The 25,581-nt window shown below is 35.0% G+C and overlaps 1 long non-coding RNA gene across 2 annotated transcripts in view; it reads left to right on the forward strand.

Moving 5' to 3' along the window:
• LOC125078162 (uncharacterized) overlaps positions 1–24,897 on the forward strand; it is a 76,138-nt gene extending 51,241 nt beyond the window's left edge. For both annotated transcript variants that reach the window (XR_007120809.1, XR_007120808.1), the window contains exons 2-3: positions 5,370–5,446; positions 24,563–24,897. This is a non-coding gene — a long non-coding RNA (uncharacterized LOC125078162). The remainder of the gene's footprint in view (positions 1–5,369; positions 5,447–24,562) is intronic.
• The last annotated feature ends 684 nt before the right edge of the window (positions 24,898–25,581 follow it).

Here is a 25,581-nt window from a genome sequence, read left to right on the forward strand (position 1 = left end):
AGGTACGTACACATAAATATAAAATAGATGATTCAAGTGAAAAAATAAATACAAATGGCAATATATATATGAAAAATACACTCATTAATTATTATAAATATAAAATGAATAATCAGTTATATATATATACACACACACACACACACACACACACACACACACACACACACATTTATTATTAATCAGATATGCCATGTTTAAGAGAATGGGTAGCTTGCTGTGGTTAGGAGGGGAAATAAGTCCTGGTAAACGCTATTGGTTTACTGGTAACATAACAAAATTTAGAGAAGATGTTTGGGAAGTATATACAAGTTTTATTTTATTTATTTATTTTATTTTATTAAGATTCTATTAATTTATTTGACAGACAGAGATCACAGGTAGGCAGAGAGGCAGGCAGAGAGAGGAAGGGAAGCAGGCTCCCTGCTGAGCAGAGAGCCCGATGTGGGGCTCCATCCCAGAATCCTGGGATCATGACCTGAGCCAAAGGCAGAGGCTTTAACCCACTGAGCCACCCAGGTGTCCCTGTATGCAAGTTTTAAATGGGCACACCTCTACCACCATAATTCCACTTGTAGCTGATTATTCTGACATAGCAGCCACAGTGATGGGTTTATTTGAACTAAAAATCTTGCAACTTATCACTGTGTATTCAGAAAGTCAGGTTATTTCCTCTTTCTGTCAAGGAAAAAGGAAAGTCAAGTTAGTATCAAACCACCAATCTGAGCTTTAATTTTCAGAGCAATGACTATTTTAAAACTTCCTTAAACATATTTTCTTCTTTCTAAACTTTTGTAAAGTAGGTTGTACCTACTCATAGTGTATAATAAAAGAGAGGAGATGATGGAAGCAAAGATAAGGAGAAAACAATTCTTAACAGCATTTGTAGATGGGGATTACAGTCATGTTTTACTTTCCCTAATAGTTCTTCAAATCAATAATTTATAGCTAAAATTTCATTATTTGCCAGAAAGCAAACCCAATCTGGATTTGAAGACTAATGGGCCAGTTCACAAAATTTAGAAAATCCAGAACTAGGTAGAGTGTTGTCTGAAGATATGAAGCTAAATGATTGTGAAGCTGTTGGTTTCAGTATCTACTGAAAACAAATCCTCCACATACATTCCTTGTGATTGGTAATAAGAAATAGCTGTGCCTGTTGGAAACTGTTGGAAAGTAGCAACCTGGTAACAGCAAGATAACATGTGAATCGTTCATTTTTAAAACAATAAGTTGGGAACTGATACTAAGCAATTTTAACGAACATTTTGCAGATGGCCTTCCCTGATTGGAATAATGTCAACTGGCACTACTGGTCACCTTGATTAATAGTTGTTTACTATGCCACCTGGGGCTTTAAAAAAAGACATTTTATGCTTTTAATGTGACTATTAATGTAATCAGTGTGAATGTATACTCAGTAACTAATAACATCGATGCAGAATCTCAAATAAATTTCTTCTTTACATTCCAAAATCCCTTTACAATGAAATGCGTACTAACAGTGCTAAAAAATAAGTAAGTGGAAAATTTGGGTCCCAAAGCTGTTGACTGCCTTTTTAGAAAGTGTGGAGTGAGAACTAAACCAAAGCATTGTAACCATCAGGGTGAGACTACCTCCTAAAACAAAGGGGGATTTTTCCTTTTGAGTTGTGTAGTGAATTATCCTTGACACACGTTCTCCAGATGGGTGAAGAAAGAGACATATTTTGAGGCCCCAGAAGCTGGACCATATGGCCTATGTCTCTGTTATGTATAATGTTTTCATTAAGATGATATGATGGTAACAAAATGATTTTGATAGTCCTTTAGAAATGATCACATATCTGACTATATTAAGAAGGTTAAATAAAAGGAGGTGAAATAACATTTACTGAATGCTACAAGGTTGTCACATATATGATCTCTTTTAAGAGAAATATCACTGGCTTGAAAATATCTCCAAGAGTTCCACTTTTCTTTTTTTTTTTTACATTTATTTTAAAAAGTGTCTCAATCCCTAATCCTGTGCCATATGCAGATGGAAACCAGTATCTTTTCCTGCACCCTTAAGAATTTTCCAGGACCTTCTTTCTCTCTGAAGAAACTCTTGATAAAATTTCTTACTTCTACTCATGTTTGGTTGCTCTTCTTTGTTATTTTCTTTATTTTCTAATCTATATATATACCTTAGAGACCCCAAGTAGATCCCAAAAGTGCTCCCTCTCTTTTAATGGCTCCTGACATCCACCAGACATAAGACAATTACTGAACATGTTGGATAATCAGGAAGCAGCATAGTCCAGAAACTGATATAAAACTGAATAGCTAGAGGCTCCTGGGTGGCTCAGTGGATGAAGCCTCTGCCTTCAGCTCAGGTCATGATTGCAGGGTCCTGGAATCAAGCCCTGCATAGGGCTCTCTGCTCAGCAGGGAACCTGCTTCCTCTTCTCTCTCCACCTGCCTCTCTGCCTACTTGTGATCTCTTCCACTCTGTCAAGTAAATAAATAAGTAAATAAAATCTTAAAAAAAAGAAAGAAAGAAAGAAAGAAAAGAAAGAAAAAACTCACCTTGCTGTGTCTACCACTTCTAAATTATTATGTTATGGACTTTGTCCAGGGCTTATCAAACCTCTCATCCCACCTTCATACTAAAAGATCTACCTATACCATATTCCAAAGCAATCATATAACCCAACTTTTCTTCTCCCTCTGAGGTGCTTTAAGACCTTCTTAACAGTGGTCCCCTTTAGCACTTATTGTAATGGGCACTGGGTGTTATACATAAGTGATGAGTCACTAAATTCTACTCCTGAAACTAATATTATACTATATGCTAACTAACTAAATAAAAACTTGAAACATTAGGAAAAATAGTGGTCCCCTTTAAAGTGGTAAAATATCAAATCAGTTTTGCTCTATGGTCAGGTAATTATGTTGATATTTTGCAGGATTCAATATTTGACCTGAAAAAATCTTTTAGGTGCCAAGAATTACTCTAGATACTGGAAATTCCATGATATATAAAATATTCTTTCTTGTATTCCCAAATTAATTACATAGCCAATGTATAATAGAGATATAATAAGGGTATCTATCTTTGTAGGATGCTTACTTATTTTTCTATGCCCAGAATCTATCATAGTACCAGAAAATGGGAGACACTGGAATGCAAGCAAACAAAAGGACAAAGATAAGGAGTATTTCCTAAAGGAACAAACAAATGTATTTTATTTAATTTTTTTAAAGATTTTTATTTATTCATTTGAGAAAAAGAGAGAGAGAGAGAAGGAGGGAAAATACAGAGGGAAAAGCAGACTCCCTGGTGAGCAGAAAGCCTGACTTGGGGCTCGATTCCAGAACCCTGAGATCATGACCTGAGCCAAAGGCAGATGTTTAACCAACTGAGCCACACATGGGCTCCCAAACAAATGTATTTTAAAACACTAAACTACTGGGGCACCTGGGTGGCTCAGTGGGTTAAGCATCTGCCTTCAGCTCCGGTCATGATCTCAGCGTCCTGGGATCGAGCCCTACATCGGGATCTCTGTTAAGCAGGGAGCCTGCTTCCCCCTCTCTCTCTGCCTGCCTCTCTGCCTACTTGTGATCACTCTCTCTCTGTCTGTCAAATAAATAAATAAAACCTTAAAAAAAAAAACAAAACAGACAAAAAAACCCACTAAACTACTAAACAAACCTCAAACTTTTACCAGTAATAGTTAGTTGGCCTCTCTCACTCATGCTGGATGGTCCCATTCATTGAGGTGAAGAGTGTGCTTTGTTAGTGATGAGAGAAAAATTTTAAAGCCATCTGAATATAGCTAAGCCAAAAATCCTAGAGACTGTGGGAAATATGATATCTTAAAACTCTCCTTATGATTACTTATTTAGTTATGTTTATTTAAAATATTTTAAAAAAATAAATAATTTTTAAAAGAATGCTATGGAAAAAAAAATGAAGAAGCTTGAAGATGACTTGACGTAGCAAAAACATTTTGAAGAAGCTAGCGGCAGCACAGAATGTGAGACTAACTACAGAAAAAATGACCTTGTCAATACCTGATCAATGCGTTGCTTTCTGATGAACTGTGTGTATCCATGAAAACACACATTTCACTAGTAGAGAAGGTACCCATGACTGATTTATGATATAAAGCTTCTGCAGCGTATTATCTGATGGTGGAACCATCCCATAGCCCCCCTTATCTGAGGTTTTGCTTTCTGTGATTTCAGATGCCCACAGTCAACTACAGTCTGGAACCAAATAAGCCTTCTTCTGATATATGGTTAGAAGGTCAATAGTAGCTTAACGCTATGTCACATGCCTAACTCATTCAGCGCCCTTCATCTCATCATGCAGGTATTTTATTATCTTACATCATCATCATAAGAAGAAGGGTAAATAGAGTGCAATATTTTGAAAGAGAGAGACCACATTCACATAAGTTTTATTATAGCGTTAAAATTGTTCTATTTTATTGTTAGTTATTGTTAATGACTTACTGTGCCTAATATATCAGATTTATCATGGATACGTACATGTAGGAAGAGATATATATGTATACATATATATACATGTGCGTATGTATGTATATATAGGTGTGTGTGTATACACACACACACACACACACACACACACATGGTTTAGGGTTTGATACTATCCGTGATTTCAGGCATCCACTGGGGGTCTTGGAAGCATCCCCCATGGATAAGAGGGGGGCTACCATATTCATCTGGCAATCCTGGTGCACTGCGTGGTTTTCAAATCTGTCATGTGCACATTATACCCAGTAAGGAAACGTCTCTACACTGAGAAAATGAAAAGCCATAGGTCTGCATGATTCATCTGCTTGTACAAGTGGAGATCTCCAAAGGCACCTTTATAGTAATGAAATCATCACCTTTCATTTATATAAATCCTTTCATTTCAGGAGCTTGGTGTGGTTCAGAAATGCCATCCCACTGATCCTCACAGTTTCTCTTGAAGACATAGACAGTGGCTTATGAAAATGTTAAGTGGATCTGGTCCTAGCAAATGCTCATCATAGTCAACTTGGGGCAAAGATAATGCTCTTGCCAGAGGAATGAATTTGTATTACTTCCCAAAGTGGGAACATTTAGCTAGAGCTCAGACTCTGCCCCATGATCACCGTAATGCCTCATCATCTGAGGATTTGATTAAAGCAGCAGCTGAGAGAGGCAGACATCACAGCAGCTTTTTAATGCACAAGCTGCTCTAGGAAGCTCAATTTGTTGCCGAACAGACTTCTGAATTGAGTATTTTCGCCATTCTCTTTTTCACTTCTTGGTCTGTGTTTGAAGCAAACAGATACATACACAGCACACAGATGTAAATAAAAGCTATACATATACCTTCTCTTTTAATACAGACATCAGATGAATCACATTATCTACTTTGTGGGACCCATTTAGAAAGACTCCAAATATCCAAATGACACCAGCTAAGGTAGGTTTTGTTGTTCTTGTTTGTTGTTTGTTTTTAAGAAAGAGTCTGTGCCTTGCTGGGGGTACCTACATTACTTACAGTGTATCCACAGAAAGTGGACTCCAAACTTCAGAGAGTCTGGAATCTGTGACTTTTTGTTCTGTTTTGTTTTGTTTTGTTTTGTAAAATTTCAGAATGTATGAGTGCATTTTTCTTCATTCTCAGTAGAATGTTTATGATCTTTACTAGATTCTCAAAGAAGCTTGTAAGTCTCAAAGTTTAAGAACCACTGCTCTTCAGCCATCATAGAGAGAAGTCAATTAGTAAGGTTCTTTGGAGAAATGTAGTTGTCTGCTTGGGTTACCATAATAAAAATATCACAGGCTTGTGGTTTAAACAACAAAAGTTTAGTTTCTCACAGTCCTTCAGGAGACAGAGCCAATCTGAAAGAACTCTCAATAGTCAACATTGGGGCAATTTGAGTAACAACAACAAAAAAAGTAATAATAATGATAACTTGGGTTATAACCAAAGAACAAAATAAGTAGGAATCTTACTTACATAAATAAACAGTTGAGGGTACAAGGGATGGAGAAGGGGTAAATCTTCCTTATAGAAGCTTCTCAAAGCATAAATGCAGATAGACACCTAATTAGGGGGTAGAACCCAATTTCCCTATTCCTGAGTGTGGACTGGACTTACCAACTCATGAGATAGAGTATAAGAGAAGAATAGTAGCTTTACATTGGAGAAACCTGGCTGGCATGATTTTAACAAATAATCAGTAAATAATCAAGGTCATCAGTGGTAAGTCTTATATCCTCTCACATGGTGTAAATGAAGTATTACTTCATATCTGTAGTACTCTCCCCCAAAATCCCACAGCCACAGTCTGATTTTGAGAAAACACCAGGCAAACCCAAGTTAAGAGACACTATTCAAAATGCCTGGCTGGTATGCTTCAAAACTGTCAAGGTTATAAAAAAAATATGAATAATCTGAGAAAATATCACAGACTGGAGGACACTAAAGAGGGGTAAAAACCAAATGCTGTGAGGCTCATAAACTCCTCAGAAATAGTGGTTATATCTTTATCAGGTGGCTACTGTGAGTTTAGTGGTTTTCAAAGGCTTATTGTGAAATGGAATATTTGTTATAATCTTGCTTTACTTTTAGCCATTTTAGAAGTAAAACAAATAAGAAAACACCATTGTCAATTAATCCATAAGGTTTTACTAAAAATGCAAGGGCTAATTCTTATGAAAATGGCTGTTTGTGACAGGTAATGTTTTGGGTTTAAAAAAAAAAAAAAGCCAAGGGCAAGCAAATATCATGCAATATATCACCTTCATAATAATATTTCTCTTTTTTTGAGCAGTTACTATTGTCCTAGAAGTTTGCCATGAATTAATTCATTTAATTATAATGCCAGATTGAGAAGGTATATACTATTATAATTTTCCACCATGTTACTGGTAAGAAAACAAGCTTAAACTGGGTAAGTCACTTGTTGAATGACAGAGCTAACAAGCAGGAAATTGAACCATGGCAGTCACCATCTTCTACCACTGTCCTCATTCTCCTTAACTCTTAGCATTCACGTGGCAGTGGTGGTGATGGTACCAATATTCTTAATTTATTAATTATCTGCAAGACCTTGTGTTAGATATTTCACTAATATAATTACATGTAATCGTCACAGAAGGGCTATTACTGTTATCCTCCTGTTAGGGGTGGAAACACTGAGGCCCAAAAAGGTTTGGTGATTTTGCCAATGACACAGAATGAGTTGATTTCAGAGACAGGATTTAAAACTCAAAGCCTGTGCCTTTGAAACAGATTTAGGGAGAGTATAAAGAAGAGAGAATTGGGGAAAAAAATGTCATTCACTGTTCAGAGAGACACAGAGCCATGAAATCTACATGGCAGAGAGGGACTAGAGTGTCTGGACCATGAGTGTATCTATAACCCAGTTTGGATGAAAAGGAGGTACCTAGAAGTTTCCTTAGGTAGCACATTAGGCAGCAGCTTGATATTGAGTAAGATTTTACCAGTTGAATAAGGTTGGAGAAGATGAATCCAGCATGTGTACATCACAAAATCGTGAGAAACCGTGCATTTAGAGCACTGCAAGTACATTTTGGAATTCTGCAAACCTGTGTAACCAGGAGTGATTCTGAAGGTGAAGCTGGAAACACTCCTGGCACTAGGTTTCTCTATGCTTGGTCAGAAGCCTTGGGCAAGATGCCTCACCACAAAGCTAGAAAGGCACTTGGTAAATGTATCCTTAAGGGCTAACGAAATAAATTATAAAAATCAAAGTTTATAACATGTCGACTAAATGTCAAACAATGAGCAAGAGCAAAAAAGTAAGCATGATTACACACAGTTATATCTGAGGAAGCAAAGGTTGATATAACTATCATTTAACTAACACAATGCCCACTAAGTGCTATGGGATGCCACCACCTCCAGGTGCTGTAGATACAATGTTGATCAAGATATGTAAATTTCCTCCCCTCAGGAAGTTTACTTTAAAAATACTATTTATAGTGATCTATGGACTCATTCAAATCTGGGTTGAAAATCTGTGCCCTCATATTTGTTGTATAACTTTGGGCAATTCACCTAACCAGTCCAAGTCTTACTTCCTCAGTTATAAAATATGTGTAATAACATTTACTTTGTATTGATCTTGACCAAGATTTTGTTAAGATAAAATATTTATTTTATTTTATTTATTTTATTTATTTATTTATTTTTAAAGATTTTATTTATTTATTTGACAGAGAGATCACAAGTAGATGGAGAGGCAGAGAGAGAGAGAGAGAGAGAGAGAGGGAAGCAGGCTCCCTGCTGAGCAGAGAGCCTGATGCGGGACTCGATCCCAGGACCCTGAGATCACGACCTGAGCCAAAGGCAGCGGCCTAACCCACTGAGCCACCCAGGCGCCCAAAATATTTATTTTAAAATGTATCTTGATCATCATAGTATCCACAGCACCTGGAGGAGGTAAGCAGTCCATGGCACTCAAAGCCATTATGTTAATAAAATACAGTTAGAACAACATTTGATTGTATCTTAGTTTCTTTTTAGAGTGCTTAGAGTATAGCAGATGACTGATAATGTAATAAATATGTGTGTAATAAACATACTGACAAGTATTTAGACATCCCTCATCTCCTTGAGCCTTCCTTATACCTCTCTGAGTCATCAAAATCACCTTTTTTTTTCAAATATGTGGAAATTAAAGAACATATTTTTGACTGCCCAAGACCAGATGATTTCTATACATTTTCATTCTCTAAGTCCATGTTTGATAACTTGTTTTCTCACTTCTTGCTTTCTCTATGTTATAATACCAAATTATCATTTCCAAATTGCCCAAACTCTTTTCATTGACACTTTCTTGATTATAAACTTTGAACTCTTCAGTCATTCATCTTAGGGAGAGGTTCATTGTGTATCACTGTTGTAACACATCACACTCTACCATAATTGTCTATATTCACTGTTAGATTGAAAGATTCATGATGGCAGGGGCTATGTTTTTGGAGTTCTTTATACTTTTTGGAAAGTTATTATTCTTTAGTAAGTATTTGTTAATGAGTGTGTGTTTTCTTTCTGTTGTCCCTACCTGTTGCAGCTCCTCTAACTAAAAACATACCATACTGTATGTTAACTGGAATTGAAATAAAAACTTGAAGAAGAAAAAAAAAATCTACCGCTAATGTAATAGAAATGAGATTACCTTGAAAGTTACAATAATTATAATGTTCAACTAGGGAACCTCTTAGGGATGCTTAATAAGACATTGTATTTGTGAATACCCCCAAAATGTAGTAACTTAAAACATTTATGATCTCACAGTTTCTCAGGGTCAGGAATGTGGGGGCAGTTTAGCTGGATGAAAATTACTCACAAAGATGCAGCTGAAGTGTCAGCCTGAGCTACTGTAGTCCTAAAGTGTGACTATGGGAAGATTCACCTCCAAGCTTTCTCATTTTTCTATTGTCAGTCATTAGGTTCCTACAGGTTACTAACGAGAAATATGTTTCACAGAAGATATGAGTCTTTCCATAGAGTAGCTAACAATGTGTTAGCCTACTATCCCCAGAGTGGGGATTTCCAGAGAGAAAATGAGAGAGAGAGAGTAAACAAAAGAGACAGATGTATATACAAGAAGTCAGTTTTATGGTGACTTAATCTCAAAAGTGACATCCCATTACTTGTGCTGTATCCTATTGGTTGGTTAGAAGTCACTAGGTCCTGTCTGCATGTAATGAGAAGGGATTATACACCCAAGGGAATGGGCACTAAGAGACAGGAATCATTGGTAATCATTTTAGAGGCTGCCTATCAGAAAAAGATCAGTGATTTTTTTATGCTTAAGTCATTGTCTGCTAAAGTTGGCTTTTTCAGAATAAACAAACACTGGTTGAGTGTTATATTATTTTAACAGTTTTTCTTAATACCCTATCTTTACAGAATTAAAAAAAAACATGGATTCTATATTTTTCTAGATTTAGTGTATTGATCATAAATAATAAATAGAAAGGACAGAATGGCTCCTTATCTATGACTTCTTTGATCATGAACTGTGTGATGCTTGGATTTATGGAGGGCACCATTTATTTCCGCTTGTATTTGTAGAAACTAAGCTAGACCTGGTATGATCATACCTGCAGAGAACACAGTAAAACTTCAAAGAGCAGAGATACTATTTTTATATTCTTTTATAAAAAGATACTTAAATTATTTGTAGAACAATTTCTCCCCCTATTGAATTTATAAAGGCCAAGGCTCTGGTCATTCAGTTTGACTCATGGGGCACTGAAATGACCCAGTAGGTATCACAAATTCCTATATGTGGTCCTAGAGCTGTGTTCACTTGCATGGGTTTTTGTTGTTGTTGTTATTTTGTTTTGTTTTATATTATTGTTTCTGGGAATAAGTGTGCATGTATCATGTCCATTGAGGTAAAAATAATATAACCTCCATTTTTCACCAAAAACCCCCTCTAGCCCCAACTCTCTTTTTAAACAGTCTTTGGAAAACCACAAGGAAACAACCACAAGTAATGTTCAGAAACTTCTAAAATCTAGAATTAGGAAAACATTTTCCTTCTCTTCTGTTTTTATTCTCCCTCCCAACTCCCATCTTGCCATAGTGACTACTGTGAAGTTATAAATTTTTATTTTTCCAAGATAAACTCTGAAATGTACCACAGTTTTAGAGATAAGAAATCAAGGGCAACAATTAAAATTAAAAAGAGAATAATAGTTCATGTTGTTTGAGACACATGTAAATAATTTGTTGATGCTTTTTAGTGTTTAATAAGAACCTGAGAGGCAGGAATATTGCTAGTATATAAGTGTATGATAAACAATTTCTAATAAAATTATTGAATATAGTTTGGCTTCCTGGTTCTCTATTATACTTCTCTCTATATACCTTAGTCAGAAAGACCCTGGTAAGTTTCAGCCTATCCATAGGTAGAAAAGATTTTGTTGAGTGAAATGAAATAATAGTACCAAAGCTTGACCAATGGCAATTAGGCATCTAATAATTGTGGGGCTGAATTAACCCTCACCTAGAAAAAATATTATGAAGCTTTGACAAAATGTTATTTAAAAAAATAGAACTGCAGATGTACCAACATTAGGCAGAAGCTAGAAGAAAGTCAAATTTGAAAATGAGAATGACACTGGGTGAGATTTAAGTATCTGTGGCTTTTTCTCTGAGAGTAGGATATTGAAAGCTTGATATTTACAGGCTAGATATGTTAGCAGACAATTTTCAGTAAGAAAATCATAAAAGAGAGTCCTAGTATTTTGTGTAAAATTTGGTATGGAATAGTCATTAGAGCTATCTGACACCAAGCTGACAACAGTCAGGGCTGGGTGTTTTACTTGTTTTTTTTTGGTCTTGTTCTCCTTTTCAGTAGAATTATGGTGCCTAAAAAGTGTCGTAAAATAGTGATAAGTTTTTTTTTTAAGGGATTATTTGTGAAGCAATCCATTATAAATGGCAATTTTGTGGAGCAAAAAGATATTTGGTGGCTTTTTTTTTCTATTTTCAACAAGTGAAGCAGAGTCCAGGCTTATTAATATGATTATTAGCCAAAATAGAAAAGTGTCCCTGGCATAGGCTTTCTTCATGTCTCCAGTCAAAGAGATCACTCCAAAGTTCAAATTGAGAACTTTTTTCCCCCTTATTTTCACAGAAAGACTTGGGTCTTTATATCATAAAGTATTTTTGGTATGACATAGGTCTGAATAAACAAGAATTACTCAATTAGAAGTAGCAGAGGGGAATGCAATTTACTCTATTAGCAAGGCTTGAGTAACTTTTTTTCTTGCTGGTAAATTAACATCCTGGTATGCTTGCTATCAATGGAAATAGCTTTCCAGCATTATTATATTACTTGCAGTTTTTTTTTTTCTTTCCTATTAAACTGCAGAAGCAATTAGATTTTTATAGGTCATTCAAAGTCAACTCAAAGAGATTGATAAGGTAATATATGTTTTTAAAGACAAGAAGCAGCAAAAATAATTTACCAGTAGTATCCCTTATGTTTAACAAATACTGAGGAAAATTCTTAAAGATGATGAAAATGAATATATAAGAAAGTAGGGAATTATAGGAAGAATAATCATTACTGAAAACATAAAAAGTGTGTGAGGAAATATAAGAATATCCAAACTAAAAGACTGTTGGTTGTTTAAACAACAAAAGGGGAAATTTGTTGCAGAATTTGTAAAATATCTAATTTAAGATTTAACTATAGTACTGTAGTGAAATTGATAAAGTCCCAACAAGAATGATCAAGAAAAAAGAGAATAGTATTAATTTCCCACATTAAGAACAAACCAAGGTTATAGTGGAGATAAGAGAAGATCATAGAAATTTTTATAATAGTATATATGACATACAAAATTAACAAGTTCTTTGAAAAGCACAACTTATTAAAGCAGAGAAAAGATAACAGAAAATTAATTAAATAATTGAATCTATAACAGAATATCTTTCAAAAAGATAACTCCATTCTCAAATAACTTCACTGGTGAATTCCATCAAATACGCTCAAGAGAAATGTTATCAATTTTAAACAAAATGTTTTAGATAATGAAAAATGTGGAATCACTTCTCAAATCAATTTTTTTGAGGCCAACATAATCCTAATACAAAACATGACATGAGAAGAGAATTACTGTCTAATACTGCTCATGAATATAAATACAGGAAGTCTAAACAAGTATTAGAAAATCAAACCAGCAACATATCAAAAGGGTAATACATGATGGCCATGAATAACCAAAGTGAAAAGTTTCACAACTGAAAATGAATTTATCACATTAGGAAATAAAGGAGGAAACATTCATTTATTTATTTATTTGTTTGTTTGTTTGTTTGAGAGAGAGAGAGCAGAGGGAGGAAAAGAGGGCAGAGACAAGCAAACTACAGAGCAGGTTACCCCAGACAGTGAAGCCTGATGTAGAGCTTGAACCCACGACTCCAAGATTATGACCTGATATGAAATTGAGTCAGTGGCTTACTAACTGAGCCACTCAGGCACCTCATGGAGGAAAACTTTAATGATCACCTCAATAGATTAAGGAAAAGCTCTTAATACAATTTAATATTCATTTATGTAAAAATTTTCAATAAACTAGAAATACAGTGGAACCCCTCAATCTGGTAAAGATTATGCACAGAAAATTTTTTTAAAAAGCTGACATATTTAATGGTAAAATATTAAGCTTATGACTTCCTTCTGTCTGAATAAGACAAAGATATACACTATGATCTCATCTATTCAACATTGTGTTAGATGTACCAGACAATGCTGTACAGAAAGAGAAATAAAGGATATAAATATGAAAAAGAAAACAAAATGTTTTCATTCACATATGACATACTTTGTTTAGAAAATCCTAAGGAATCTACAACAATAATTATAATTAGTGAATTGATGAAGTAAGGTCACTATACACAAAGTATTGCAAAAATTTATTATAATTCTATACACTACTGAAGACAAATTTGAAAATAGATCAAAATGAGTTATAGTGGTATTAAAAACATCAAACACCTAGAAATGAATTAACAAAAGTGTGTAAGAGTGCTAATAAAACACTACATAAATTTTCTGAAAGAAATTTTTAAAAAATTTAAAATAAATAATAGAAATAAAATCTAAAATAATTTTTATTTAGATAAATGGAAGGATATAAGATGTTTCTGAATTGGTAGATTCTTTATTATCAAGATAAAAATTTGTTCCATTTTGATGTATAGGTCCAGCACAATCTTTTTTTTTTTTAAGATTTTATTTATTTATTTGAGAGAGAGAGAGAGAGAGCACACCAGAAGGAAGGAGGAGCAGAAGGAGAGGGAAAAGAAAACTCCCTGCTGAGCTGCTCCCCACCTGGGGCTCCATCCCAGGATCCTTGGATCATCACCTGAGTCAAAGGCAGAGGCTTAACTAACTGAGGCATGCAGATGCCCCAGTCCAGCACAATCTTAATCAATATCCCAATAGGTTTTTTCAAGGTAGCAACAATATGGTTCTACTAAAGATATAGAGATATAATGAAGTAAAGAAAAACTTGGAGGACTTAAAATGCCATATTTTAAGGCATACCAAAAAGCTGTAATTATTAATACAGTGAGGGATTAATGTGAAGCATAGACAAAGGGTTTGACAGGACAGGAGAGAATATAAGAGTAAATGTGTGTGTACATGTGTCTGTAGTCATCTATTTAATTGTTTATCTTCAAACAAATTTAGTTTGTTATGAAAACAAGACCTACTTAATTAACCATGCTGAAGCAAATGGCTATCCATGCAGAAAGAAGTCAACCCTTAACTCACACTATACCAAAAAATTAATTTAAAATGGAATATAGGTCTAAATATGAAAGTCAAAAATGTTTAGATTCTAGAAGAAAATATTGGCGGATGTCTTTATTACTTAGTATAAGAAAAATTTCTTAAACAACACACAAATTAATAGTCTATAAATATGTGTGTATGTACACATATATAACATGTATATGTGTGACATATATGTATATGTCTATATACATGGTAAATTATAATTATAGTGTTTATATATATGTATGTATGTGTGTATATGTGTATACACATATCTATAAATTTAAAACTTGTACTCATCAAATGATACCATTAAATAAATGAAAGCCACAATCATAAGAAATATTTTCAATACATATATCTGAGAAAAGCGTATATTTTTCAAATACAAATATTTTGACAGGACAATAAGAAAAAGTCAAACAGCCCAATACAATGATAAGCAAAAAACTTCAACAGACACTTCATAAATATATCCAGATGGCCACGAAGCATATAATAATATGCCAAGCTCCTCTCATCATAAAGAAAATGCAAACTAAAATCACAGGAAAATACTGTTACACATCTCCCAGAATGGCTAACGTTTAAAGAGTTACAAATCTTTCAGCATCTGCATCCCCATGGTTAGAAAGAGTGAGGTGATTCTCAACGCAGTCATAAGAAGGCCCTGATTTCAACTTCTGCTTAAGGTTAGAATTTCAAGTGAATTTTTATTTTTAATTATCTGATTTTATTATAAACAAGCATCACACATGCTTTTGGAATGAGGATTCCTTACGGCTTTTAAGTTTTAGATAAGAGCTATCTAATCCTTAATGTGCCACAGGCTTTTAATACTGCTCTCTGAAAAATAATCTTTCCTAGGGATATGTGCACCCCTATATTTATAGCAGCTTTATTTATACTAGCCAAATTATGGAAGCAGCCTAAGCATCTATTGATAGATAAATGGATAAAAAAGATTCAGTATATAACTACAAGGGAATATTATTCAGTCATGAAAAGAATGAAATCCTGCCATTTGTCACAACATGGATGGAGTCAGAGAGTATTATGCTAAGCGAAATAAGTCAAAGACAAATACCATATGATTTCACTCATATGTGGAATTTAAAAAACAAAACAAATGAGCAAATGGGAAAAAAAAAAATAGAGAGGGAGACAAGACAAGAAACAGGCTCTTAACTATTGAGAACAAACTCATGGTTACCAGAGGGGAGGTTTGTGTATGTGGCAGGGGCGGGATGGGGGGATGGATGAGATTAAGGAAGGTATTTGTTGTGATAAGCACTGGGTGATGCATGGAAGTACTGAATCACTATCTTGTACATTTGAAACTAATATTACACTGTATTTTAACTAACAAATTAAAATAAATTCTAAGAAAATAGCCTTCCTGGGACGCCTGGGTGGCTCAGTTGGTTAAGCAGCTGCCTTCGGCTCAGGTCATGAACCCAGCGTCCTGGGATCGAGTCCCGCATCGGGCTCCTTGCTCATCAGGGAGCCTGCTTCTCCCTCTGCCTCTGCCTGCCATTCTGTCTGCCTGTGCTCGCTCTCTCTCCCTAGCTCTCTCTGACAAATAAATAAATAAAATCTTAAAAAAAAAAAGAAAAGAAAATAGCCTTCCTATTAAAAGTTAAAAGTTTCTCTCTTTTAACCTAGAAAGAAAGAAAGGAAGTTAATTAATTAACTTATTAATTATTTAATTAATCGCAGGGATGGCTAGGTAGCTAGGTCAGTTAAATGTCTGTCTTCAGCTCAGGTCATGATTCCAGAGTTTTGAAATCAAGCCCCACATTGGGCTTCCTGCTCAGCATGGAGTCTGCTTCTCCCTTCCCTGTCTGTTGTGCCTCTCACTTGTGCTCTCTCTCTCTCTCTCTGCAATAAATAAAATCTCTAAAAAATTAAAAAAATATAAAGCATTACAAATCCAGGTGTTGATGAAGATGTGGAGTAACTGAGACTTTTACACATTGCAGGTGGGAGTGTAAAATGGTGCACACACTTTAGAAAATTATTTTTCCTTTGTAATAAAATTAAATATACATGTATCCAATAACTAAGTGATACTACTCCTAGGTAATATTCAAGAGAATGAGTGCTTTTGTACATGAATATTAATGTTTACAACTTTTTCTTAAGTATAACAAAGTGAAAACAATGCAAATGTCCATCAGGAGGGAAATGAATAAGCGACCTTGGCATAGTCCTACAACAGAAGCTATGCAAGAGGAAAACAAAACAAAACAAATGATGACGCGTACAACATGAAAATGAGAAGAAAATAGAAATTACCTGTGATTCTAGCACCTTAACATGCTAACAACAGTTTTTAAAAAAGGTAATTTCTCTCACAGCAAAATATTTTCCAACTATGTAAGAAAGTGGATTGTGTATAATTAGCATGCACACCACGTACACGTTAATATTAACGTAGCACTTCTTTTCTATATTGCATAATGATTAATTTTCCAATTAAAATAGAACATTTCTTATTTCTTTAGTGGCTATAAGATATTTAATTATCTTGTTTGATAATCTGAATATTTCAGAACACTTCAAATCTCTTTCTGAAAAAGTTATTAAAATACTTCCTATATTATGTCTTAAATTTATCATTATCATTATTTGATCATTATGTCTTTTGTCCACTGAAAGAAAAAAGGTATATATTATTTATGCAAAAAAAGTTTGAATACTCACAGTATTTAGTAAATTCATAGATAAATATTATTAAACATAAAGATAGTGTTAGATGCGATACCAAAATACAGTAAAGGACAGATTTTTAAAGGCAGAAAATTTGTTTTGATCTAATTTTATTCATAAGCACTTTTTTCCCGCATAGATCTTCACTTTTTCCTCCTTGTTAGCAAAGCAGCAAATCTATCAAAACCTCTCTTAATAGAAAACCTGTACAGACTTTCAAAGCAAATGTGCTCTCACATGTGGCATTGTATGCATTTTACTACCTTGGGTGATTTTTATGGCTTAGCTTGTTCCAAATGAAATGTAATTTGTCTAAAAGAGTCAGTTTTAACCTCTGACTTTTATTAAGAATAAAGAATTACTATGTTTCCCCATTCTTTATCGAAAATGAAAATTGTCTTCTGAGAATTAAAACTGTTTTCTAAGAGTACTAATTTTTTCAATGGAGTTAAAACCTCCTGGAATTCTAACTAGGCCAACATTTTCAAAATGCTAATGCTTTTGAAATGATCTCGATTTATTTATTTATTTATTTATTTATTTAAAAGTTCTGATTGTTTGAATATTGTATTCTCATAGAAACAGTACTACCATTTCATTTTAATATGGAGTGAGCACAATTTTGACATTGCAGTGTATTTTCATTAAACTTTTCACTAAAATTAATTATTAAATAGGAATAATTGATATTGAACGAGAACAATGTATCAGAATTCAGGAGAAATAATTTGCACCAGTGAATAAACAGATCAATATAAGCTGTTAGCTTACAATTTTTAAAAGGTAAAATCATGGCTCTCATTCAAATATAAAATGGTTTTAGTTATTTAATAAATGAGAGCCATTAAGATGTTAAGCCAGTCTAAAAGCCCCCTAAGAATTTAGCCATATATAGAAAATTAAAAAAAAAATAGGGTAAGAATGCTGAGTTAGATTTAACAAATAAAAATAAAGGATACCCAGTTATATCTGAATTTCAAATAAACAATTTTTTTTTTTTTAAATATAAGCATGTTCCAAAGCATAGGGCATAGTCATTACTAATGAAACATGTCCTGTACTTGATCTGGTGACCCAAAATAAGACAGCAATACCCGGTAACTATCTTATTAAACACTAGGCAATTGGAAAGATTTGATTAAAATATATCTCCAGTGGTATGTCAAGGAGGTTTGAAGAGCAGACAAGAGTTGGCATGGGGAGAAAAATAGTCACAGTGTGGGGAACCAGTATTTTCACAGCAACTGTTGATAAAATGCCAACCCTGACAAAATCCCTTCTTTCTGTAAGAAGGAAGACAAAAGAGGGGATGGTTATATAAAGTGAGACAAAGGAAAGAAAAGGAAGTCCTGATGCTTCTGGAGCAGAACTATGGACGCTAAAAACATGGGATTCCTGCCCTGCCTCACTTTCCATGCATCTAGCATTGTTTAGCTCATTTGCTAAATTAATTAAGCACCGCAATTAAAAGTCACCTTGAGTAGCAATCAATCAATCAATCCTCCAGTTTGTCCTGGTGCCTAAACTTGTCTCTCCAGGGAACATTAAACTTTCATTAACTTCTGGGCACACACACACAAATGTCTACAGAAATTTTATTTTGGTCTTAATTCCCTTTGCCATAAACTGTGCCTACAAATGACTATGAAATAGGTACTATTGTCTGCATCATTCTAAGGATGAGCAAACATGCTTGCAATATCTTTGATACTTTACTAGACCCACAAAGCTAGAAAGTGACAGACTTAATATTTGAAACCACTTCTGCTTTTTTAATTAATTAATTAATTATTTGTTTATTTATTTTAAGATTTTTATTTATTTGACAGATCACAGGTAGGCAGAGAGGCAGGCAGAGAGAGAGGAGGAGGAGGCAGGCTCCCTGCTGAGCAGAGAGCCCGATGTGAGGCTTGATCCCAGGACCCTGGGATCATGACCTGAGCCGAAGGCAGAGGCTTTAGCCACTGAGCCACCCAGGCGCCCCAACTTCTGCTTTTTTTAATCAGCTTCTAAATCACTTACCAAAATTCCGGGAATAATACTTAGAAAGGACAATTTTATTTTATGTAATTATAAAAGCTGACTTTTTTTTAAAAGTTAAAGAAAGCATTTCTTTTTTTTTTTTTAAAGAAAGCATTTCTTATGGGCAATGAAAATGTGAGTCATTGTTGTTCTTAGTCTTTTTTATATTAAAAGCATATTAATAAATGTTATCTAAAAAAAAAAAAAAGAGCTCAACTGCTTCTGAAGGCAATATAGTATGGAGATTAAGAGATGAACTTTGGCATCCTACATGCTTCATTTAGAAACTTGGTTCTGCCCCTAAATAGCTAAATGACTTTGGGAAGAATTAAACTCCCCAGAGTCCATTTGTTCATCTGCGAAGTGGACTAACAGTATCATGGATTCTTTGAAGACTTAATGAAATCACGATATATATATATATATATATATATATATATATATGTGTGTGTGTGTGTATTCATGTGTGTGTATAGATATATGTGTGTGTATGTATATATACATACACATAGTATATGTATGCATATATATACTGTGTATACACAGTATATATGTATATACATATGTATGTATATACATATATGTATACACAGTATATATGTATATACATATGTACATACATATGTATATACTTATGTACATACATATGTACATACACATGTACGTACATACATATGTATATACATATGTATGTACACACAGTATATATGTATACACATATACATACACACACAGTAGTACCATAGAGCACATGATAGGCTCTTACTAAGTGGCATTGATGAGTTCCTTTCCTCCATTTCTTGAAGGTGAATTGCAAGGACATAAAGAAAATAAGAACTTCTTATATTCAAACCCCGAAAGTGTAGACAAGGAAGAAAAGGGCATTAAAACATTGCGTCTGCATCGCTGGAGATAAGTGTCCCCGGAGAGTCGGAGGCCTCTCGAGGTAGTGGAGGAACAGCCAGGACACAGCCCGCATGTGCATTAAGTCTCCTAAAGGATAGGAATGTTAAAAGTGGGGTCTTTTGAATTCATGTTTTTTCCTTTGCAAAGACTGATGGTATTGCCCTCTGAAGAAATTAATCTATTCAGGAAACATATATTAAATGACTCATAGAAGCTAGGTACTGAAGGCTTGTGTCCTGAAACTGTCAGAAATAATCTCTTAATGCATTTGGGTCATTGAAGAGTGGAGCTAGAAATTGCCATTGAGATACTGTAGCCCACTCATTTCCAAGTATGTATCTTTACTACTGTTCACCCTTTACTCCAAGTAGACACAGAGTAGAAATAGCTTATTGGGAGGTAAAGCAAACATTAGAAAAGAAGAAGTAAGGAATTCCAGTTGAAAGGGTACATTATAGTGACAGATTCTACTGAGGGGACCTTAGTCATTGGAACAACTCGGGAAGCCAGTCACATACATACCTCAAGAGTGTGAGGGAACCAGAGTGTACTAGCACATCAACTCCTTCAGAGGGATGCTGGGAATTAATTCCTCAGCACCTCAGATCCTCTTCTGTGCAGATGAAACACAGGGTTAGGACCAAGAAAGGCCTCAGGCAAGAGGAAGCAGGTATCAGCAGATTGTGGAATTAGGCAAATTTGCACTGAAATAGGAAGAGGAAGGGCATCTGGGTGGAGCTAATGGCTTCCTGAACTTAGATCTTATTTTGATGAGAGCTAGGTTAGGCAAACATAAACAAATTGTTTTTATTTTGTTTTTGTTTTTGTTTTTTTTCACTGCAGGTTTTCTTAGTTTTTGGTTTTTTTTTTTTTTAAGATTTATTTATTTGTTTATTTATTTGTTTGTTTGAGGCAGGGGAGGGGCAAAATGAGAGGAGAGTGAGAATCTTCAAGCCAACTGCTTGCTAAGCACAGAGCCAGGGGTGGGGGTACTCCATCCCAAGACCCTGGGATCCTGACCTTAGTTGAAATCGAGTGGGGAACTGAAGCAACTCGGCCACCCAAGTGACTCCAGGTGTTCTCAGTTGTATTTGTATGTGAATGTAAATATATATTGTGTAGCTTCCGGATAGGGGCATATTATAAGTGTTTCCCAAAAGATTTAACAAATACTCCTTTCATCTCCCAAACATCTTGTAAGACTAGACTTTTTTAGTAATATTTCATTGTTTTACGATCTAGTCCCATTGCCTGTATTTTATCAATGAGAAAAATTAGGTCTATCTAAGTAGTAACATGTTCATAAGAACCCAAGAACTCAAAGTGCAGAAATGTAGGAAGAGGACATAGATTTGTCTGGCAAAAGTTAAGGCAGTGGGAATCAAAACTTGTGACAGCGATTTCCTGTTAAGTACATCCTTATCATTCCCTTCTGTGGAGGTCCCTTTCAGGCAAAAGGCCTGAGAAAAGGAAACTTGAGCAATATGAAAGGGTCCACAGTGACCACCAAACTGAATGCAAACAGGGTCATTAAGAGACCCACCTCAGCAGCTCAGCCATTTAAAGGTCTGCCTTAAGCATCAGTGTCGTGGGATCAAGTCCCACATCTGGCTCCCGGCTCAGCCTGCTTCTTCCTCTGCCTGCCACCCCCGCCCCTGCTTGTGCTCTCTCTTTCTCTCAAACAAACAAACAAACAAACAAACAAACAAATAAACAAATAAAATCTTGGGGCGGGGGAGACCCAGGTATCCATTTGGTTTGCAGATTTTATACTTGGAGAATTATATTTGTAAACCTCAGGAAATCATAGGTGAAAACGATAATCATTTAGGAAAAAAACCGAACAATTTAACTCATAGTATATTCATCTAGATTGCTGTGCCTTTTTTCCCCCAATTTCATTTTACACTTAGGTTGAGCCATGTGAAATTAGTGTTTTCATAGCTCAAAATGAGTCAATTATTAGTAATTTTATATGGTTCCATTTAATAGATAAAATAGACACGAGACTTCTGATAGGTTTGTAACAGATAGCAGATACTTTTCATGATAAGCTGGCTGAAATTATGATCAATGTGTACTGTAAAATTTTAGGCTATTCTAGTAATCATAAAATCAGTTTTTCTTCATTCATTTAGTGAATATTTATTGAGTCATGACCATATGCTATGCTATGCATGGGGCATAGTACAGAAGAGACGATTTCTTTACCCTCATAAAATCTACATTTCAGTGAGGAAATGGAAAATAAATAATATAAATAAATAAGAGGTATGCACAGTGTAAAAAAGAAATGGAGGCACTGAGCACACACAGAAGAGAGTGTGTGAGAGTGAACACTTGGCACAGAATGACCAGACAAGTATTCAAAGAAAAATCAAGTGACTGAGGAATTCTGAAAACCAGATTAAAAAAAAAAAAAAAAATATATATATATATATATATATATATATGTATATATAATTTCAGGAAGAGAAAGTGACCATTTGTTCTCTTTCCCCAAAATGAAGGACTGTGGGGCTACAGTTTTGCATCCAAGATTTTACCAAGGTATAATAAAAGGCATAATGAAAAAATACAGGATGAGAACCAGTTCTTACAATGTTTTTGAATAGCAGAAGAATCTGGATTATAGAAAATGAGTAGATATTATATATCATTGGCACTACTCCATCCTCATATAATGATGACTAGTAGCAGTATGGATGATACATAATATAAAAGTACTTTAAACACAGTGAACATTTTCCTCCGTGTTCTGTGGATAGTACATTGATACTAAAAATCCCTTATGATTCTTGTTTACAGAATCTTTGGGTCAGAGGAAACCTGACACGGAAATAGAAAAACGTATCTATCTTCAAAAACAACCTTCAATTCCTCTTCCATTTCTGAGCTCTTTATTTACCAGTAAATGATGACTCTGACAACTCGAGTCTTGTGAAATATCAAAACCTTTAACTCACACCCATTTATGAAGTCATTTGGCAGTCCCTCGTACACACAGAGCTGGTCCTGGAGACTGAGCTATTTCCAGCTCCCCAGATGAGTCATTTAACCTCTCTTTACCCTTTAAAGATAGGAATAAATTGTTCCTTGGCCTACCTCACCCGGATGAAATGGCTATTGGTGAGATAATGTCTATGAAACAATTTGAATGTCTTAGAAAAAAAAAAGGGTGGGGGGCAAATGTTTCAAAGCAGCTTGCTGGAATTTGTGACCCAGAGGATGAAAAGGAAATCCATGAAACTGGATTCTTTCAGTGACTTTATGAGTACTGGGGATGGAGGAAGAGAGATCATTTCTTGCCTGAACATGGGACACCATTGCTCTATAGTTACATGAAGGCTGAAGGAGAGAGGCTTACCTGCCTTGAATAAATTTCTGATGAACAATTACTGCTTTCACAATGGTTCACCAGGCATAGGCATAGCTAAAAGATGCGCATGAAACTGTCAAAGATAGCAGACTGAAGGATTCTAATTTCTGAGTAAGCAACTCTTGCCTGGTTTCTGACTTATGGCATTAGCAACTACCAACTTGGCCTTGGTTGTAAATCAGAAAGTCATTCTAGTGTTGTTCTTCATTCACCACATCCAACGAACTTCCAAACTCTGACCCCCCTCTCTGACTGCTCTCTTACTCAGCACTACCTGCCTCTCTATACTTACAATTTGCTTAAATCAGTCTGCTGGCATGCTAATACCTTGATTACTGTGGTCTTCTCCCACTGATTACCTGACCTACTGTCTTACATTTCTCCATTTCATCCTTTGCATTCATGCCTTTTGTCTGCTTCCTGATGCTTCCATTGGTCCCTCTATCCAACCACTCCCAGATACAACCTTCGTTCCAGCCATGCTGAGTTATTTCTGCTTCTCCAAAAACACAGTGCTATTTCAGCTCTGGCTTTTGTACATATGACTTCTGCCGAGGATACTCTTCCTTCTATAGGAGCAACGGTATAGTACAGTGGTTAAGCAAGGGCTTTGGCCAAGATCAAATGCCCCTCCCCTATCGAACTAGCTGTCTTTGGGCAAAGTTCTGAACTTCTCTGTTGCTCAGTGCCCCCTCCTCAAAATAGAGATAATAATAATGCCTATATCATAGATTGTGATGTGATCAGATGTGATCATTGATACAGCCACTGTCATGTGGCAGGTCAGCTAGTCACCATCTCATCTATCCCTCTGCAGGGACCATAGGGTTCTGCCCTCACTCCCTCCCTTTGCAGAGGGAGCTGTGGATTCCAACATTCTCTCACTCATACTTTTTAAAAATTTTAAACTAGTTTTGCTACTTTTGGTACTTTTTTTTTTTTTTTTACAAAAGCAGCCAAAGCCATTTGCATTAATACACATAGACTATGTACAGATGCCATTAAATGACCTTCATTGACAGCCTATCAATTGGCCAAATATTACATCCTTTTATGCCGTAAGTCACAATGAAATATAAGTGAACTATAACTTATTTAATCATACTTACTGTTGAACTATAACTTATTTAATCATACTTACTGTTGTTTGTTTATATTATTTTGAAACTTTTCGCCATGTTATAATAAATATCTTTACTTGTACTTTTGTATAAGTCCTTTATTTTTTCTCCTTCAGGATACAAAAGAGAATTATAAAGAGGAAGATACTGCAGATTGGCTCGTTACATACGGACTCTGACTCCCTTCTAGATTCCCTTCTGCACTATGGTACTTGAAAAACTGCATTTACTAGGCTCCAGGGTTCAAGGCCACGGCAAGGAGTTTTGTCCTCCTTCAGGCACAGAGGTAGTAGTGCTTAGTTCTTCTGGAGCTTTTGCAGCAGAGATGTTGGTTATAGGTCCCCAGAATCCTGGTTCTTATGTGATATGCAGTCCCAGCAGTAGTTTTTCATGTGATGTTGAGTACGTTTTCCAGCTTGGTGGTATTAAGATTTATGGTATGTAAACTCCATTCCTCAATCCTTCAAAGATTCTGTAAATGCATACTCTCTAATGAATCTTCTTTGGCTCAAATTAGCTAGAGTGGATATTGTTGTCATCTAATGGGAATCCAAATGATGTAGGTGATGCTTCCAAATTTTTAGCTTTTTGAATACTTATTACTTAATTTATCTTCAAAATATTTGTACCATATACCTTCCTACAAGCAGTGCACAAGTTTCTGTTTTCCTGAAACTTCATCACCAGTAGATACTATTGTTAAAAAAAAATTTTTTTTAAATTAAAAAGACACTGATCAACCCTATCCCAATCTGCTCATGCCTTCTTCCAGAGTTGTGGAGTGAATAAATAGATACATTTATTTTCTCCATAACATATTTTATTTCATTTTATTTTATATTTAAGTTTTTTTTATCTTTTTAAAATTTAATTTAATTTTTTTCATCACGGTAAGTGTACTCTAATCCCCATCCTCCCTACTTCTCCCATTCTCCTCACTTACTTCCCTTCTGATAACCATCAGTTTATTTTCTAGAATTAAGAGTATGTTTCTTTGTTTGTCTCCTTTTTTCCTTTTGCTTGTTTATTCTGTTTCTTAAATTCCACATATGAGTGAGATCATATGGTATTTGTCTTTCTCTCATTGACTGATTTCACTTAGCATTATAGTCTCAATAGCGTATTTTAATTTTGT

Source organism: Lutra lutra, chromosome 10 (genome assembly GCF_902655055.1).
Source record: "Lutra lutra chromosome 10, mLutLut1.2, whole genome shotgun sequence".
Lineage (NCBI taxonomy): Eukaryota > Metazoa > Chordata > Mammalia > Carnivora > Mustelidae > Lutra > Lutra lutra.